The following is a 7,373-nucleotide window of genomic DNA, read 5'->3' as shown; positions in this document are numbered from 1 at the left end:
ATTACCATCATGATCATACACATACCCATCACTTCCCAAAGTTTTCTCCTGTCACAAAAAAAATGAGATTTATGGATGACCTAATAACACACCTCGATGTTATATTTATCTAAAATAAAAGTTTTGTATTCATAGAGGGAAAAAATCACTTAATTAAGAAACAGGATTGCCCTGGCCAGGTAGCTCAGTTGGTTAGAGCATTGTCCCCTTACGCCAAGGTTCCAGGTTTAATACCCAGTCAGGGCACCTACAGGAATCAATCAATGAATGCATAAACAAATGGAACAACAGATTGATGTCTCTCTCTCCCTTTCTAAAATCAATAAAAAATTAAAAAGAAATAGGGTCTCTGAGAGTTGTTTATTCTCTATAAACATTAACAGATGCTTGGAATTTACATATTGAAAGTGGAATTTACATTTTGAAACTGTTCCTACTAAGAAGCTTTGCCATCTAAAAAGCATTTCTTGTTCTGTTTCCAGTTAAAATGTCGCAGTCTGGGCCTCTGCCCATGACAGGCACTTCCCAATCACATGGAATGCATTCCAGGTAGCCTTGCCTGTTTGCTGTTACGAGATGGAGGTTAACCTCGGTGTGACTCAGGCAGAGGAACCCTGATGTTACACAGCAGGACACTCAGCATCACTGTACTTGATGAGAGCAGGACTGGAACCCACTCATCTGTGCAGCCTCCCTCTCATGGCACCTGCTCACTGCATGTCAGCTCAATGCTTTTGTCTCCACCAACTGGTGTCTTCTTCCTTATCTGTTGCACACATACCTCTTACGTTAACAGGTCCTCCACTCAGCATCACGTGTGTGACTTCCCACCTACCCCTGCTTCTAACTCAGGCTCACGATGGCCTCCCCCTGAGTTCCCCAGAACGGGACCTGAGCAGCCCAGCTCCTCTTTCAGAAGCAGGCCTCACAAATGGTGGGTACCGGCCAGCCCGCACAGGTACCTCTTTGGGTAAGAGTCCTGGCCTTGCTCCAGTCAGCTGTGACAGTAGTAAGGATCAGAAAATAGACACCAGACTCTTTAGACAGAGGGGCTGAGGGTGGAAATGTGCATTACAACAGGTTAGGGCCTATATCTAAATTTATCTTTAGCATTTGTTTAAGCATGAGAACAATGATTACTTGAGCTATGTATGTTTTTCTACATGGGAAACCAGGACAGGTGTAGCTATCAATCCCCATGGCCTTCAAAGACATACAATCCTAATAACAAATTGTCTCAAGAGACTTAAAAAACAACAACAACAAAAAAAACAGCCTACCAACCAACAAAAAAACCCCACACCCTTAGAACTGAAACTCCAGTACTGACTTCCTGCCAATCCCCAAAACTTGCTGAAAGTGACAGACCACATTACAAATTAGCTTAAGCCAGAAGAAAGCTGGATGCCCATGTAAGCCAGTTACGGGAAGAAAGGGGTTCAGTTGACCTCCAGCTGACCTGGGACAGGGCTCATGTGCTCTCTAGCGCCATCTCTGGCCTCTGCATCTGTGCATGTGGGCATCACTGCTCTCTAACCAGCTGATTCTGTGTGGGACATTTGCTCGGGGCTCTATAGCATCCTTGAAGATTTCCAACCAGAGATGAAAGGAGGTTTCTTAAGTCCTAGGAAAAGATTCTGTTGGATTCAGCTTAGTCACATACTGTATCAGTCAGTTTTTATGAGAAACAGAGGAGTAGGAAACGTCTCTCCCCCACTTCTAAATATATATACACTTTAACAGATGATAGTTCAATTTTGAAAATGAAATGTATTTTAATAAACACTGACTTTATAACTATTCAAAGTTATTGTATACTTTATGAGGGAGACCCTCTATATGTTTATATATATATATATATTAAGAGTGTTATTTTAGGGAATTAACTTACCCAGTTGTGGGGACTGGCAAGTCTGAAATGTGCAGGGGAGACTGGCAGGCAGGAAACACAGCAAGAGTTAGGACAGGATTTTTTCTTTGGACAAATCCCAGATTTTGCTCTGAAGGCTTTCAACTGATTGAGGTCTATGCACATCACCAAGTATAACCTTTACTTTAAATGTTACCTTTTAAAGTAACTGATTTTATTTATTTATGTTTTAATATCTTTTTATTGATTTCAGAGAAGAAGGGAGAGAGAGATATATATATAGAAATACCAACGATGAGAGAAAATCATTGATTGGCTACCTCTTGCATGCCTCCTACTGGGGATCAAGCATGTGCCCTTGACCAGAATCGAACCCAGTACCTTTCAGTCTACAGGCCAATGCTTTATCCACTGAGCAAAACCAGCTAGGGCTAAGTCAACTGATTTTAGATGGTAATCATATCTACAAAATACCTTCACAATCACGTGTTGGACAAGAACAAGTACCCTTTCTTCTCTTGCTTTGAATCTCAAGTCTCAACTCTGATGGAAATAGACCCCAATTGCTCCTGTGCCACTGGTGGCTCCTGTGCCAGCAAATGCAAAGAGGGCAAATGCACCTGCCCTGTGGGCTGTGCCAAGTGTGCCCAGGGCTGAGTCTGCAAAGGAGCCTCCAACAAGTGCAGCTGCTGTGCATGACGCGGGGAGAGCCTGCCCCGGATATAAATAGAGAAATATCTACAAACCTGCATTTTCAGATATTTTTTTCATAAACCCTGACCCAGTTGCTATGCCCCTTTTTGTGTGAAATATTTTAATGACAATAAATGTTTTGAGACTCAAAAAGAAAACAACACCAAAACCTTCACAGCAACATATATTGTAGATCAGTGTTTCATTAATCTAGTTAGCCAAGTTGATACATAAAACTAATCATTATAATGCTCACCTATTCATCCATTTAATGGGGCCATAGGGCACTTGGGTATTAGGATGGGAATAGATTGGGCCATTTGCCCACCCAATGGTCATAGGTAGGGACTCAAGAATAGAAATGAGATTAGCCTAGCCGAAGCCAGTTTGGCTCAGTGGTAGAGTGTCGGTCTGCAGACTGAAAGGTCCCAGGTTTGATTCTGGTCAAGGGCATGTACATTGGTTGTGGGCACATCCCCAGTAGGGGATGTGCAAGAGGCAGCTGGTGGATGTTTCTCTCTCATCGACATTTCTAGCTCTCTATCTCTCTCCCTTCCTCTCTGTAAAAAATCAATAAAATATATATTTTTTAAAAAAGAAATGAGATTAGCCTAGATATTAAAACCTTTCAGCCCATAAACCACCTCACTGTTCTATCCAGGGATCCAAGAGACAGTTTCGACACTGGGCCAGAAGCTGACCTAGAACATGTCATGTTGTGTTCGCTTTTACACTCAGCCTCAACAGCGCCATATGGATGGGAAATGGGGACACAGGATGCCTGCTTTACTTGGTTTATAATGGCAATGCAACCTCAATAAGTGTGGCTTTTTCTTTTTGTCTTGCCTTTTGGATAATACTTTGCTTCTCAGGTTCCCCAAGGATTAATGAAATGTACAGGAGAAAAAAACTAAATAGATTCATGCTATAATGTATTTATTATTAATAGATAATACAATAATCAATACAATCAACACTGCTATAATGTCCAGTGTTTGTGATTCATGCTCTCTTCTCTATCCTACAAGAGTTGCAAGTTATTAATTCATTCAATGCTATGTTTTGAATGCAGCTGTAACAATGTTCACAACTTAGGAGATTCCACATACTGCCACTTTCAACACAAAAGCTTCTTGACTTCCCTAATTGCCCCAATGCTTTCTTTATATTTTTCTACACTGTCTCATCTTCCCTCTCTTGCTTGTTTATCTAATCTGTCTCATTCTGCTTCAAAGGAAACAAATAAAGTTTAAGTGACTTGCCCCAAGTCAGCATCTCCTAACTTCTAATCCAAAGCTAAAGAGAGGTTCACAAACTCATAGTATCAGCATTGCCATGAAGGCTGCGAGGAACGAAATTATTAGACTTACCAAATCAGGTTCATTAGGACACCATGCTCACTGAATTAGGTTCGCAGGGGCTGGAATCCAGGAATCTGTTCTAACAATCACCCTAGGGAACTCATGCACCACCAAAGTTCAAGAACCACTGCTTTAGGCCACCCATCTTGGTCTGCTCAGTGCATGCTGGGGATTTGGCTTGACCATTTCACTGTCCTATACCCTCCCAGAAGAACCTCACACTAAGACCTTGAACCCTTCTGTTTTATATTGTGAGGTAACCCACCACACCAGTCAATCAGCATGTGCATTGCCCTAAGGGAGTGTGGGTGAGTTTGTTCCATAGGGGACATTAGGCAATGTCCATAGACATTTTTGGTTATCATGACTTCAGTGTAGATGATACTACTGGCATCTATTCAGCCAAGGCCAGGGATACTGCTTAGCATCTTACAAAGCACAAGAGAGCTCCTCACAACAAAAATTATCCAGCCAAGAATAAATGTCAATAGCTCTGAAGTTGAGAAGCCCTGCTTCAGAGAATCCTAACAATTGATAACCAAGATGCTTCAAGGTGACATTTTGACCCACCCCTCCCCTTTTCCACTGCCCACATTATTAATAGCCACTTAGAAATGGCAGTTTGCTTGCTAGGCAGAGAAGTATTCGGATTTTGAACTTGAATCAGCAAAAGAAACTGCCACTTGATGGTGGAATCACAATATATCATTTCACAGTCATCCATCATCTTCCTCATTTAAAAAAAGTGGAATAAGTCAACATCACCCCCATTAATATTTCACATACATACATTGTACATTTAATAAAATGTGTGCCCTTTAAAGTCATAATGTCCCCACTAAGACTTGTATGTGATACCATATAATTTCTCTGGAAACTGGAATCTGGCTTGGAGAATGACTTCAATTTGTTTTCCAGACACATATGACATAAATCATTATATCACCAGCTCTGATCACCAGACCAGTGCTGGCCCACAATAGATGTTTCTCAGCCTGCAAACCTTTTACCACAGAAAGTTCTTAGTTTTTAAAAGCTATGAACTAGAACCATGACCTTTGACAGGCAATGAAACTCACAATATCACTTTGGAAGTTCTAATTTGTATTATTATATTTTGGCCATAAAATAAATAATTGGATAGAGAAAATATAAGTGGAATTGTGCTTGTCTTGGCCTAGCGCGCCCCCCCCCCCAAAGCAATATCTGCAGTGAATGTTTATGACTGCAGAGAGGAAAAGCTAGGGATGAGGGAAGGAAATGGGGACATGGGGACGGAGGGGAATCCAACACAAGCCTGCACCAGAAGTTGGCCACCCGATGGATGACTGTCACTTCATACCATGAGCCTTTGCAGAACCTTATGAAATGCATCTCAGAGGCATCGGTAAGTCTAAGTAAGAAGGGGGAACCATGGGTCTGCTAGCTGCCAGTCCTATAGGTCAGGTTTGTTATACAGGTGTCTGTCGCTACAGATTTCACCTGTGAGTACTAATTGTTCCAGGGATGCCCACGGAAGTGAGAAGGACCTAAAACAATAAAATAGGAGGTTGTACCTGCAATTGGAATTCTGCAAGTGGAAGTCAATGCAGAATTTGTCCCTGTAGAGGCAGCTACAATGAGAGGTAAGGCCAAGAGTCATTGAAGAGGTGAGTGAAAAAGAGGTGTTTGAAACAAATACGTATGCACACACTAAGTACTTATATAATATTTGGTAATGATAACAGATCTTTTCAATATTTTTCTTATCTACAATTCTGTGTTGCCTAAAGAGTACAGTTTCTCTTATTTTGGCTTCATTGGAAGGGAATTAGCATATGGCAGTGAAATATGTGGCTAAACTTGTACAGGACAATGTGTGTCTTGCCAGGGGATGGCAGCTTCTTGTATTCTTTGGATGCAATATTCAATATTGACTCTTTATAGTATTTAGACTTTGAATCTGATTACTGTTTAAATCCTGTTCATACAACATACCAGTTGTGTGACCTTGGGCAGGATATTTAACCCTCTGTGCTCGCAATTTCCTCACCAGTAAAGTGGAGACAATAATAGCACCCACCACATAAGGTTATATGGGAACAAATGAGTTAAACATGAAAAACACTACATGCCTGGCACACAGTAGGAGCTCCTAATAGCTGAACCACTCATAGATAATAAATGTTATCTGTTATTATTATTTTTATTCACACCTAACCAAACTGTATGGAAGAAGATGGGAAAAGATAGAGGATGGAATTAGTTGACCTAACTCTTCTTGAGTCATTTTCTATCACTAAGCAATCTCCTATGAACTTGTAAGCTAATCAAACACTTTTAATTGCATGCCTTTTCTTTGTTTTTAAGCACTTTGCTTACCCTAAGTTTTATCTAGCAATAAACTTTTAATGTATTTTAGAGAGCACTTAGTATGTCATTTGAGAATTGCTGAGTCAGGCTAGGGAGATATTGAACAGCACAGTCATTAAAGTAAAATCCAAGAAATGTTAAAAGCAAACCATGATTCCATGACCTGGATGAGTGGAATTTGAGGACACATTTGCATCCATGTGGCCAGAGGACAGGAAAATCCTCGGCTAAGACAAATCAGAGACGGTGTCTGTGCACCTACCTTGCGCTATGTATTGTGCTCAGACCAAATGTTACCATGCTAGGTGGGAGAGTCTCCAACTCAAGGAACTTGTGGCCGAGTAACCCTGCTACTTAGTCTTCACACCAAAACTATAAAGTATATACATGGACCAAGACTCACGTTCTGTCTGAGGGAAGAGATATCAGGTGATCGAGCATCTATTATGTACCAGTTTGCAACCTCCTTACAAGAAATGTATTCTCATTTCCACTCTACATTTCCAACGTAAGATCCCTAGTGTCCCAGAAGTTGAGCTAGCCATATCTAAAAAGACATAAAGATAATAAGCCAAAACAGAATTGTGACCCCTGTCTGTCTAACATTCAGGTCATCATGTTGCCTATCACAGCTAGCCTTTCAGCTCTGGCTGGCCAATGACAATGTAAGGTCACTAGCTTGGTGTCAGCCATTTCTGAGCCTGGCAGTGACAGAAAAACACTGGTGATCTTTCAGGGTCATGAGTTGGACAGGGCAGATGAAACAGCTGATACCAGTTAGAAACCTAAATTGGGAGGTTCTGGCCGAATTAAAAATAAACAAATCATATGCATGTTTATCCACAAGTTGGAGTGGAACCATCTATTGAATCAAGTAATTGCCTCTCACTGACTATTGCAAGTTAATAAATAATAACTTCTGGAACAATAGGGATCTTATTTTGGATCTGCTTTGTCTATTCCAAATCCATGCTCAAGGGCCACCATTTAAAAAAAGCGTTGGGCTCTCTCAGCCAAAACTATTAAAGAGTTTACTCCTTTGAGCAGCCTTATTCCACTCTCATACCCCCGCCAAACAGTAGGCTATTAATCTAGGC

At 41.0% G+C, this 7,373-nt stretch overlaps 1 pseudogene; it reads left to right on the top strand.

Annotated features, from left to right (window-relative positions):
• Positions 1–2,350: 2,350 nt before the first annotated feature.
• Positions 2,351–2,716, top strand: LOC118711396 (annotated as a pseudogene).
• The last annotated feature ends 4,657 nt before the right edge of the window (positions 2,717–7,373 follow it).

This window comes from Pipistrellus kuhlii, unplaced genomic scaffold (assembly GCF_014108245.1).
Source record: "Pipistrellus kuhlii isolate mPipKuh1 unplaced genomic scaffold, mPipKuh1.p scaffold_m20_p_10, whole genome shotgun sequence".
In the NCBI taxonomy this organism is placed as follows: Eukaryota; Metazoa; Chordata; class Mammalia; order Chiroptera; family Vespertilionidae; genus Pipistrellus; species Pipistrellus kuhlii.
Note: the sequence above shows the minus strand (reverse complement) of the source record. Positions and strands in the feature narration are given on the sequence as shown.